The sequence below is a fragment of the Monodelphis domestica genome, chromosome 2 (assembly GCF_027887165.1).
Source record: "Monodelphis domestica isolate mMonDom1 chromosome 2, mMonDom1.pri, whole genome shotgun sequence".
NCBI classification, from domain to species: Eukaryota; Metazoa; Chordata; class Mammalia; order Didelphimorphia; family Didelphidae; genus Monodelphis; species Monodelphis domestica.
Window position 1 is genome coordinate 123,950,432 of NC_077228.1, and position 12,087 is coordinate 123,962,518.

Consider the following 12,087-nt stretch of genomic DNA (forward strand, 5'->3'; position numbering starts at 1 on the left):
TGCTCAGACCTCTGAAACCCCTTCCTTACCAATTACAAACTAAATGCTCCTAGGGGACTAAAAATCAAAACTAACAACAAGACAGAGCCAAGGAACCCTCCTACTGGACTCAATTTAAAAGATACACCCCCAAAAGCCAGAATTCAAGAACACTCAGGTTTAAGAGGAAGGAAGAAGGAAGGTCCCAGAACTCCCATCCCCCACTTAGAGCACTAAGCCTTCAGCCGCAGCTGGAACCTCTGGGTGGGCAAAGGCGCTGGTCTAGAGGGAGTAACTTGCAGGCAAAGCTGTGCCAGGCTCAGAGAGTCAAAGACAGGCAGTGGGGAAAGAGTTAGAGAAGGAGCACAGAGTGGGCACCCTAGTTGCAGCAGCAAAATCCCTTCATATTTCTCTCCCCTTCCAGGAGGTTTTGGTCTCAGGGCATATCCAGCCCAACCCAGCCTGACTTAATCCCATCAAAAGTCTTCAGAGGGAAGGGAAGCTTAAAAGTCTTCAGAGGGAAGTGGAGCTCCCTCCCCCACATACTGCTGGAATTTAATCTAATCAAAGCCTCCAGAGGGCAGAGAAGCAAAAGCTCCAATACCCCTCCCCCACAGACTGCACTGAGAGACTTGCTAACCAAACTCCAAGAGGGAAGACTGACAGAAAAGCACCCCCCAAAAAATGAGAGGAGCAAGAGCACAGACAATTGTAGGGAGTAAAGAAGGGGTAAATAAGAGCAAACAACAGAAAAAAAAAAGAAATTACAATCCACAGCTTCTATACAGGAAATGAACTAAGAGCAAACAGAATAGAGGAGGAGGAAACACTAAGTAATAAAACAGAAAACCCAGCAAATTGGACACAGGCAAGAAATCAAAATACAATTCAAAACACAATTAAGAGAGGCTGAAGACAATTGGGAAAAGAACTTAAAAATCAAGATAAGTCATCTGGAAACTGAGGCACTTGAACTAAAATGAGAAAATAGTGTGTTGTAAGCCAAAATCAACCATATATATACAAATAGAGCTAAAAAGAGGTTAATACTAAATGAAATTGGAAAAGAAACTGAAGGGGGTAAATTTAAATGTCATAAAGAAACACATGATGGGAGGGGGGAGAACATCAATACATTGGAAGGGTAAAGAGGCTGGAGATAGGAAATACTCAACTCGTGCATTGAAATTGACCCAAAGAGGGAAGAACAATTCAATCCATTAGGGCAGAGAATTGATTTGCACTCTATAGGGAAGTAGAAGGGTAACAAAGGGTTTAGTGGAGAGGGAAGCAGTACAAGGGAGGGAGAGGGTGGAGGGTAGTTTAAAAGGACTGTAAAAAAATAAGGGGGAATAAGAAGAGAGGGGGGCAGAAAGGGAAATAAAATAAGGGTGGGAATTAGGGGAACTGATTAAAAAACAAAACATTGGTGTAGAAGGAAATAGTGAAAGAAGAAAAGGCAGGACAAGGAGTAGAAATCAAAATGCTGGAAAATACACAGCTGGTAATCATAACTCTGAATATGAATGGAATGAAATCACCCATAAAATGCGAGTGAATAGCAGAGTTGGATTAGAATCCAAAACCCTATCATATGCTATCTACAATAAACTCACATGAGGAAGGTAGACATGCATAGGGTCCAAGTAAGAGGATGGAGCCAAATCTGTTGGTCATCAACTGATAAAAAGAAGGCAGGAGTTGTGATATCTGACAAAGCCAAAGTAAAAATAGATCTGATTAAAAGAGACAGAGAAGTTAATTACATCCTGATAAAAGTCAGTATAGACAATGAGGAAATATCCGTACTCAAGATATATGCACCAAATGGCACAGCATCCAAATTTCTAAAGGGGAAACTAGTGGAGCTCAAGGATGAAATAGATAGAAAAACTATACTAGTGGGAGACCTGAATATTCCTCTATCAGAACTAGATAAATCAAACCAAAAATAAATAAGAAAGAGAAGTGAATGAAATCTTAGAAAAAATATAGTTAGTAGATATGTGGAGAAAAATAAATAGGGACAAAAAGGAATACAACTTCTTTTCAGCAACATAAGGTATATTCACAAAAATTGACCATGTATTAGGGCATGAAAACATTGCAAAGAAATGCAAAAGAGCAGAAATAATAAATGCGACCTTCTCAGATCACAATGTAATGAAAATAATAATTAGTAAGTGTACATGGAGAGGCAAATCCAAAATTAATTGGAAAGAGTTAAGAATAAAATGGAAAATGAGCAAGTAACAAAAAATAAACATAAAAAGTTACTAAGATGACAGGGAAGATCAAGACACAAAGACAAAAGAAGAAAAGAAAGAAAAAATAATCATAAGCAAAGCTTCAAAGAGAAATGTGAATTGGCCTCAGGACCAAAAAGAATTCCCAGAAAAGTTCAAAAAGGATATTAAAAATTAAATAAGGGATTTAAAGGAAAAAATGAGAAAAGAAATGAAAGAAAGGCAAGAAAAATATGAGAAGAAAGTCCAAATTTAATAAAAGAGGCTCAAAAACTAGTGAAGAAAATAACACTTTAAAAACAGAACTGACCAAATGGAGTCACAAAATTTTGCTGATGAAAGAATTACTTAAAAAGTAGTATATGTCAATCAATTCCATGAAAATTAAAAGTAGGCAAGTGAAAATTGATGATTTCATGAAAAACAAAGAAACAATCAAAGACAAAATCAAAAAAATTGAAGAAAATGTGAAATCTCTCATTGGAAAGACAACAGACAGGAAATAGTTTGCAGGGAGTTAATTTAAGAAATATTGCTATATTCAAAATGGATATGAGATATCATATTTCAAGAAATTATCATGAAAAACTGCACAGATATTCTAGAATTAAAAGATAAAGTAGGAAAAAAATTAAAGAATTCACTGATTGTCACCTAAAAGAGATACCAAAATGGAAACTCAAAGTGCCCAGGTCAAGGATTAAATATTGGAAGTAGCCAGAAAGAAACAATTCAGATATCATTGAGCCACAGTCAAAATCAAAGAAGTTTTAATGACTTCTACATTAAAGGAAATGAGGGCTAGAAATATGACATTCCAGAAAACAAAGGAAAGATAAATAAAATTGAACATAATGAAACCACTGAACAAATAAATAAAATTAGGAGTTGGTTTTATAAAAAAAAAGTCCAATAAAATGAACCATTGTTTAAATCGATTAATAATAGAAATGAGAAAGCCAAATTGCCATTGTTACAAATGAAAAGAGTGAATTCATCTCCAATGAAGATGAAATTTTTTAAAAATTAGAAGCTGGTTTGCTCTATTATATAATATATATTCTAATTATGTATAATTATGTAAGTCTATCAAAGTAAGTTAAAAGAATGAATATTTATAAAAATATAAATTGCATGGACTAACAGAAGAGGAAATGGAATAGTTAAATAACCTTATTTTACAAAAAGAAATTGAATAACCCATAAATGAACTCCTTGAAGAAAAAAAAAACCCAGGACCAGATAGATTCACAAATGAATGCTTCCAACTATTTAAAGAACAATTAATTCCAGCACTATGTAAATTATTTGGAAATATCTGTACAGAAGGAGTTCTACCAACTTCCTCTGATGATATAAATATGGTCCTATATCTAAAACAAAAAGCAAAAATGGAGAAAGAAAACTATAGACCAATTTCCCAAATGAATATTGATGTAAAAATTAATAAAACACTAGCAAGGAGATTACAGCAATATTTTACAGGAGGAATTTATACTAGGAATGAACAGCTGGTTCAATATGAGGAAAACTATCAAAGTAACTGACTATATAAATAACAATAAAACCCCAAATTTTATGATTCTTGAGATGCAAAAGAAACATTTAGGAAATGCAACCTTCATTCCTACTAAAACATTAGAAAACAGACATAAATGGAGTCTTCTTTAAAATAATTAGTAACTTTATAAAATCATTGGCAAGCATGTAAGTAAGGGAACTAAGTTGGAAGGCTTCCTAAGATGATCAGGAATAAAGTAAGGATGGCCATTAACACCACTGCTATTGAATATTGACTCAGAAATGCTAGCTAAAGCAATAAGGGAGAGAAAAGAAATTAAAAGAATTAGAATAGACAATATGGAAACAAAAGTATTACTCTATGAAGATACTATGATGATATTAAGGTGGCTAGAGACTCAACTAAAAGAATCTAGTTAAAACAATTAACTTCAATAAAGTCACAGGAGACATAATAAATGCATTTAAATCACCATCACTTTAATAAATTACCAACAAACTTTAGCATCAAGAGCTAGAACAGAGATATTACATTTAAAATAACTGCAACCAACATAAAAATGCTTCCAAGAGAAAACCAGGAACTATATGAATACAATTACAAAACCCTTTTCACACATAAAGTCTGATCTAAACAATGGGAGAAACATTAATTACTCATGTGTGGTTTGAACTGACATAATGAAAATGACAATTCTTCCTAAATTAATTTCAGAAAAGTTATGTAGTTCCTTACAAATCAAGTTACCAAAACAGATTTTATGGTGCTGGAAAAAAATAACAAAATTCATCTGGAAGACAAAAGTTTAAGAATATCAAGGGAATCAATGGGGGAAAAGGATGCTAAGTACAGTAGCTTAACAGTGTCAGATTTCAAACTGTATTACATAGTGAAAATTAACACAATAGGTACTGGCTAAGAAATGAAGTAGCATATAAGTAGAATAGGTTAATACATAATTAATATATGTAATTTACCATAGTATTCTAGTATTTGATGAACAAAAAAAATCCAAGATTTTGAAACCGATTTGACAGAAATTACTGAAAAAAAAACAAATAAACCAGAAAAGCAGGTCAGCAGACTAGGTATAAATCAACATCTCACATTGTATGTATTTATTGAATTGAAACACTAAAAATACATAAATATGCAAATATGTGAACTTTCTCTTACTATTAATGCATTAGCCATCTAATATCTTGGGGGATTTCAATATATAATAAAGAAACACTAAACAGTCTTTCTAAGAAGATCAACCATATAGGTGGACATTATATTGTCAAACTGTTAGCTGATATTCTAGAAATGCTAGAGTCATGACAATAAAAAAAATGAAGAAATAAAAAGAGTAAAAGAGGAAGAAAAATTACCTCTTTCAGATGTTATATATGAAAACTAAAACTTTAGAGGTTCAAAGAAAAAATAGTAATTGAAACAAGAACCTCAGTAAATAGCAAGTAAAAATGAAGCCATAGAAATTATCAGCATTTTGCATATTATCAGAAAAGGAATTATAGTAAGAAATAACATTCAAAATAACCATAAATTAATAATATACATTACTTTTAAGTTTTGAAGACATTTAAAGGACATAAGGGGAAAATCAATAGAACTCTATAAAGAAACAAAGGCTATTAAATCATCAGATAGATTATTTTTGTTTATGGAAGAGCCATGACAATATCATAAAAATTATGCAATCCAAATTATTTTATAAATTTGACACCATATCAATCTACCAAAATATTACTTTACAGAATTAAGAAAATAATAATTCTAAATATTCAACTATGGGAACAAAAGATGAATTATCTTAAGGGTAATAATGAAAACTGTAGAAATGAGGAAAGTCTTGTAAATTCAAATCTCAAAGAATATTATAAGATAATATTGATCACAACAAGATGTTGTTATTTTAAGTAGATGATAATGACCAAAAGAACAAATTATGTAAAAAAAGAATCTAATTTAATGGTCCAATATTTAATCTGAAACACAAATTAATGAAATAAGGACTTACTATTCAAGCCAGTACTACTGAGAAAAGCCTTTTGAAGAGATGCCCTTCAATCCAGCAGTGCCAATGATAGATGGTATTTTAATAAGGTCAGAGCAATAGGAAAAGTCTCATATATGTTGAAAAATAGACTCACTATTTGTAGTGGGGGAAAAAGAAACTTTAGAGGATGTCCAGAATTGAGGAATGACAAAGATGTGAAATATAATCAAATGAGATAATATTGATAAAGCATTTAGCAGGTTCTGATACAAAAAGGAACTATGTAAGTGCTAGTTAGTATTGTTATTGTTATTTTATATGAGGAAATATAGGTGTTTTAAGTTTTTTACATGAGTTTTTTACATAAATATAAACATAAGTATTTAAAACTTAAGGACATAAGCAATTTCAAAGAAATATAATATGACTTAAATGAACAGATACAGAATAGAGTAAACAGAGAATTTAGACTATAAAAATCAGTATTATAAAAATGAATAATTTTTAAGATTTTTGTAGTCAGTTGAAAAATGAAAGGAGCAAAACCAGGAAAAATATTTTACATAATTAGAACACTGTAAAAAAATATATATGTACAAAATTTATCTAGTAAAAATGAAATAGATACTAAATAATTTAATCTTATAGTAAATGTTGATAAGGAGATAACATATCAAAACTTAGGATACAATAAAAGTAGCAATTAAAGGAAAATCTATTTGACTATATCAATAAAACAGAAAAAGATAAAAGAATTGGGTATACAATTTTAAAAATTAGAAAAAGAACAAATTAAAATTTTCTAAATAACTGCTCAATTGGAAATTATAAAAAATTAAAGGTAAGATTAACAAAATTGAATGTAAGAAAACTACTGAATTAAGTAAAACTGTAAGTTGGTTTTATAAAAACAACAAAAACAAAATAAACCATTGGTTAATAAGATTTTTTAACAATAAAAGAAAATCAAATCACTAGCATCAGGAATGAAAAGGATGAATTTACCACTAAAGAAGATGAAATTAAAGCAATATATCACCAAGATTATATATTATGACCAAACAGGATTTATGCAAGGTACAAAGGAATGGTTTTAAATAAGGAAAACTATTAACATAATTGATTACATTAACAAAAAATTAGATGCAGAAAAAGTTTTTGACAAAATAAAACACTCATTCCTATTAAATATACTAGAAATGGTATAAATTGATTTTTCCTAGATTAAATAAGCACATATTTAAAACATCAGGAAACATAATCTGTAATGGGTATAAGTTAGAAGCCTTCCTTATAAAATCAGGAGTAAAACAATGATACCATTATAGAAATATTGTTTTATATTTTAATAGAAATGCTAGAAATAGCAATAAGAGGAAAAAATAATTTAAATGAACCAGAATGGGCAAAAAGCTAATAAAACTCTCTCTTTTGTAGATGATATATGTAGTTAATCCTAGAGATTCATTTAAAAATTAATTGAATATCAATAATTTTGGCAAAGTAGTAGGATATAAAATAAACACATAAAACACCATCATTTCTATATGTCAGTAAAGATGTCTTGTGAGAAGAGATAGTAAGAGATAAAAAGTAGCCTGTTTAAATTAACTAAAAATATAATTAAATACATCTAGGAGTATATCTTCTAAAATAAATCCAGAAACTATATGAACATAATTATAAAATATTTTTCTACAAATAAAGTCTTAAATAATTAGAGGAATATTATTCTTTGGTGGGCAGAGCCAATTTAATTAAAATGACAATCCTACCTAAACTAATCTGCTTATTTGATGCTATCCCATTTAAATTACTAAAAATTATTTTATTGAATAAGAAAAAATAATAAAATCCATTTGGAAAAATGAAAGGTCAAGAATGTCAACAAAAATGATGAAAAAACTGAAGGAAGTATAACAATACCAAAATTCAAATGATATTATAAAACAGTAATGATCACAACTATCTGGTATCTAAGAAACAGAAAAATAGAGCAGTGGAATAGATTAGACATACAACAAAATCATAAAAAATTATAGTAATCTTGCATTTAACAAAAATAAAGATACACATTTTTGGAATAAGAATTCACTCTTTGATAAAAATTATTGAGAAAACCAGAAAGCATTTTGACAGAAATTAGATATAAACCAATACCTTATACTATTTACCAAGATAAGATCAAAATAGATACATGACCTAGAAATAAAGGGAGATATTAGAAATAAATAAGAAAAGGGAATATATTTCCTGTCATATTTATGGATAGGAGAAGAATTTTGGAACAAGAGATAGAAAGCATTGTGCAATGTAAAATGGGGAATTTTGGATATATTAAATTGAAATAGTTTTGTTCAAATAAAACTAATATAGCCAAGATGAGAAAGAAAGCAGTAAATTGGGGGAAAAAAAACAACTTTTAAAGATAGTTTCTCAAATAGAGGTCTCATATCTGAAATATATAGGAAACTTTGTTAAGTATGTAAGAATATGAACAATTCCCCCATTGATAGTCAAAAGACATGAACAGACAGTTTTTTTTTTTTGGATAAAGAAATCTAAACTATATATGACTATGAAAAAAATTCTCTAAATCATTTTGATTAAAGAAATTAAAATTTCTATCACTGTGAGATATCTTCTCACATCGATCAGTCTGGTTAAAAAGATAAAAGGGCAAAATGACAGACAAATGTTGCAGGAGATGTGGGAAAATATGTACCTTAATACATTGTTGGTGGAACTGCGACCAGGTCCAACCATTTTGGAGAGCAATCTGGAATTATACTCAAAGAGCTTTAAAACTATGTATATCTTTTGACCCAGTAATACCACTATTGGGCTTATTTCCTAAGGTGATGAAGGAAAAAATAAAATTAACTGTATGTTTTAAAATATCTATAGCAGTTCTTTTTGTGGTGGCACAGATCAAGAAACTGAAATGATGTCCAACAGTTGAGGAATGACTAGATAAGTCATGGTATATCCTTGTAATGGAATATAATTATACCATAAGAAATGACTAACAAGATGCTTACAAAAAATGCTGGGAAGACTTTATATGAATTGATACAAAGTAAAGTGAGCAGAACCAGGGAGAAGATTGTACACAGTAACAATAGTGCACAATGATCAATTGTGAATGACTTACCTATAAACTATTAACTATCAAAGGCAATGATCCAGGACAGCTCCAAGGGATTCAAAACAAAAAAAAAAAAGGATATTCACTACCATAGAATGAGTTAAAATAGTCTGCCAAATGAAACACATCATTCTTCACACTTTGAATTTTTTTCTAGTATAAGCACTGTGTGTCTTATTTCACAACATGACAAACACGGAACTAAGTATTTATATAATATGTGTATAATCTATATCATATTACTTATTTGCTTGGGGAGGGTTGGAAGAAAAAGAAGGAGAAAAATGAATGAGATGGATTTTTGGACATATCTATTGTGTAAATTTGTTTCTCTTAAAAAGCATGTTTATTATAATTTATTACATATTTATAACAAACCATATGTAATATATAAAAATAAATGGTAACTAAATTACATAAATATTTTAAGAAGAAAAGCAATTTAATAAATAAAAATTAGCTTTATCTCAATATCTTACACCATAATAAAATACAAATTCATATGCAACCTAAATATCACAATTTTAGTAAAAAGAGAAGAAAATTGAAGAAGACATGTAATAAATATGAATAGGGAGAAAATTCTTAAACAAGGAACAGATATAATTAGAAAAGACAAACCTGACAATTTAAAATACTATATTAAAAAACAGCAAACATGGGTAAACAAAAACAATTCAAACAGAATAAAGAGAAATACTATTCCTTGAGGAAAAGTTTTCATAGTAATTATCTTCAGTAAATAACTGACAAAGGGAACTGACACAAGTATATAAGATCCATTCCCCAACAGATGTGTAAACAAAGGATATCAACAGATTATTTTTGGTAGAATAAAGATAAACTATCAACAATATAAAAGAATGTTCTAAATTCTTGGTAATAAAATGTAGATTAGAATAACTTTTGGGTATCATCTTATAAACAGTAGATTGATATAGATAGCAAAAGGCAAAAATGTCTAAAGGACCTTAGGAAGAATAGCCAACTGATACAGTTAGTAAAGCTATTTATTTATTAGTTTAATTGGAATTTGGAATTCTACTAGAAAAGTCATTAAATTATATATTTTTGACATAGAAATTATAATTAATTGAGAAATACTTCAAAGAAGTTAAAGTCAGGGGAAAAGTTTTCATATATAGAAAAATATAGTAATGACTGTAAGCTATAGTATTTGAATATGAGAGAATATTATTGTGCCATTAAAATTAATGAACATAAATCTATTTTTATAAATAAAATACTAAATGTATATGAAGTGATTGAACCTAACCAGAATCAAGAGAATAATTTCCACAATGGACACATTAATATAAAGGGAAAGAATCTAAAAGACTTTGAAACTCTGATCTATCCAGTATCTAATCATGACTTGAAAGAGTTAAAGGTCAAATGTGCCTCCTTTCTCTTAGCAGAGAAGTAATGTACTAGAAGAATAGAATAATGCTTACATGGTCAGATACAGCCAATATGTTGACTTGTTTTGCTTAACTACATTTCTGTGTTGCAAGAGAGTTCACAGACTTGATGGAGTCATTGGGAAGTGAAAATAATATTTTTTTTTAAAATGGTAATCACTTAAAAGTAGTTTAAAAAGAAATTCATAGAGACCTCAAAGTTAAATCACTAATTCACATAGTATACTTTGTTAGATCCGTCACTAAAAGATGTATTTAGCACTCTTCATCTTTGATATCTATCCCCTCAGAATTTCAAAAAGTACCCTGACTTAATAGTTTTTGAATAGTGCTGTATCAATAGAACACTTGGAATCCATTGTAACAACATGAGTTTAGGAGTTTTCCTTTTCTCTAAAAAAAAATTACAAATCTCTATTAACTATCCTACTGTGCAGTTGAATTGAGATATCTGAGAAGGCATCTGTGAAAGTCCAAAAAAACATACAGAGATAAAATTATTTGGCCCCATTCTGGAGGATCCAAGAAGCATGGGAGGATAGTTTAAAAAAGCATCAAAAAAAAAAAAGAAAATTCTATGAAAAATACAATCCATTGTTACATCGGGATGGTATGAAGTAAACACGAATGCTGGGTAGCACAATGGATGGATCTCTGCACTTAGAATTGGAAAGACCTGAGTTTAAATCTGTCCTTTCATTCTGGAAAAGTCACTTAACTTTTGTTTGTCTCAGTTCCTTAAAGTATAAAATGAAGATGATGATAGGGTCTGCCTTCCAGCATCACTGGCAGAATAAAATGAGATATTTGTGAAGTGCTTTGCAAGCCTCAAGGTGCTATATAAATCTGAACTAGTGGAAGTGGAGGAGGATACGATAAAATGTCTGCTATATTTATTATTGTGGAATAACCCAATTTCTAGGCAGCTGATATGCTTATATATATATATGCATATATATAGTATTTTCTTTTATAATATTCAATATCCTTTCATCCTCTTTTGTGGTCAAACTAGAAACAACTTAAAAATTACTTGCAAAACCCCTAAAGATGTAAATCACACTTGTCTATTTTTCCTAAGAAACAAATTAAAAAAAATGTTTGAAAGATATTTCCTTCTTACAATTACTTGTTCTTTTGATCTAGTCAGGGTTTTCTAAATGGATGTGATCTTAGCCATTATTAAAGGGACTTTACAGATAGATATCTTTTCTCATGAACTAAACCAACTTTAAAGATTCATTGTGGCAAAAGGTAGGGATGGGGAGCTTAATGGAGAGCCTTTATAGCTATTCCTTATTCTCTAAGAACCTCAGATTTTTAAAAACTTTTCTAGCATGACTTATTGTTCACTTTTTGAACAAAGTGTTATTTTTCCAAATGAGTGCTCTGATGCTTTTATCTCAATCAGCTAAGGAACTACTTGCTCCTCATCTCTGGAGTTGGCAGATGTGCTACTGTTACAGATGGATGATGGTCTCCAGGTTCCAAACCATGCATTGGAAGTGAACACATCTATTTTATCAATAGCTGTCTTTGTTTCTATTTGTTGGGCAAGGAGATCTTTGCTGAGGGCTGAGTTTTACTATGATGAAATGGAAAACTTAATGCCACCTATCAGTCTCAGAGAAGAGCCTACTACCTATTCTTTCAAATAATAATTTTTTTTAACTTTCCTAAAATCTCTGAAAGTGGAAGCAGTTTTATTTTTCTTCTTAACTACCCAACTGAATGTTAAATATAACTGTTGTGAAGCTGGGAGATTTTAA

The 12,087-nt window shown here is 30.0% G+C and overlaps 1 protein-coding gene across 1 annotated transcript in view; it reads right to left on the bottom strand.

Annotated features, from left to right (window-relative positions):
- LOC130457142 (usherin-like) overlaps positions 1 to 12,087 on the bottom strand; it is a 195,773-nt gene that overhangs the window by 109,332 nt on the left and 74,354 nt on the right. The gene's annotated exons all lie outside the window — the stretch shown is intronic.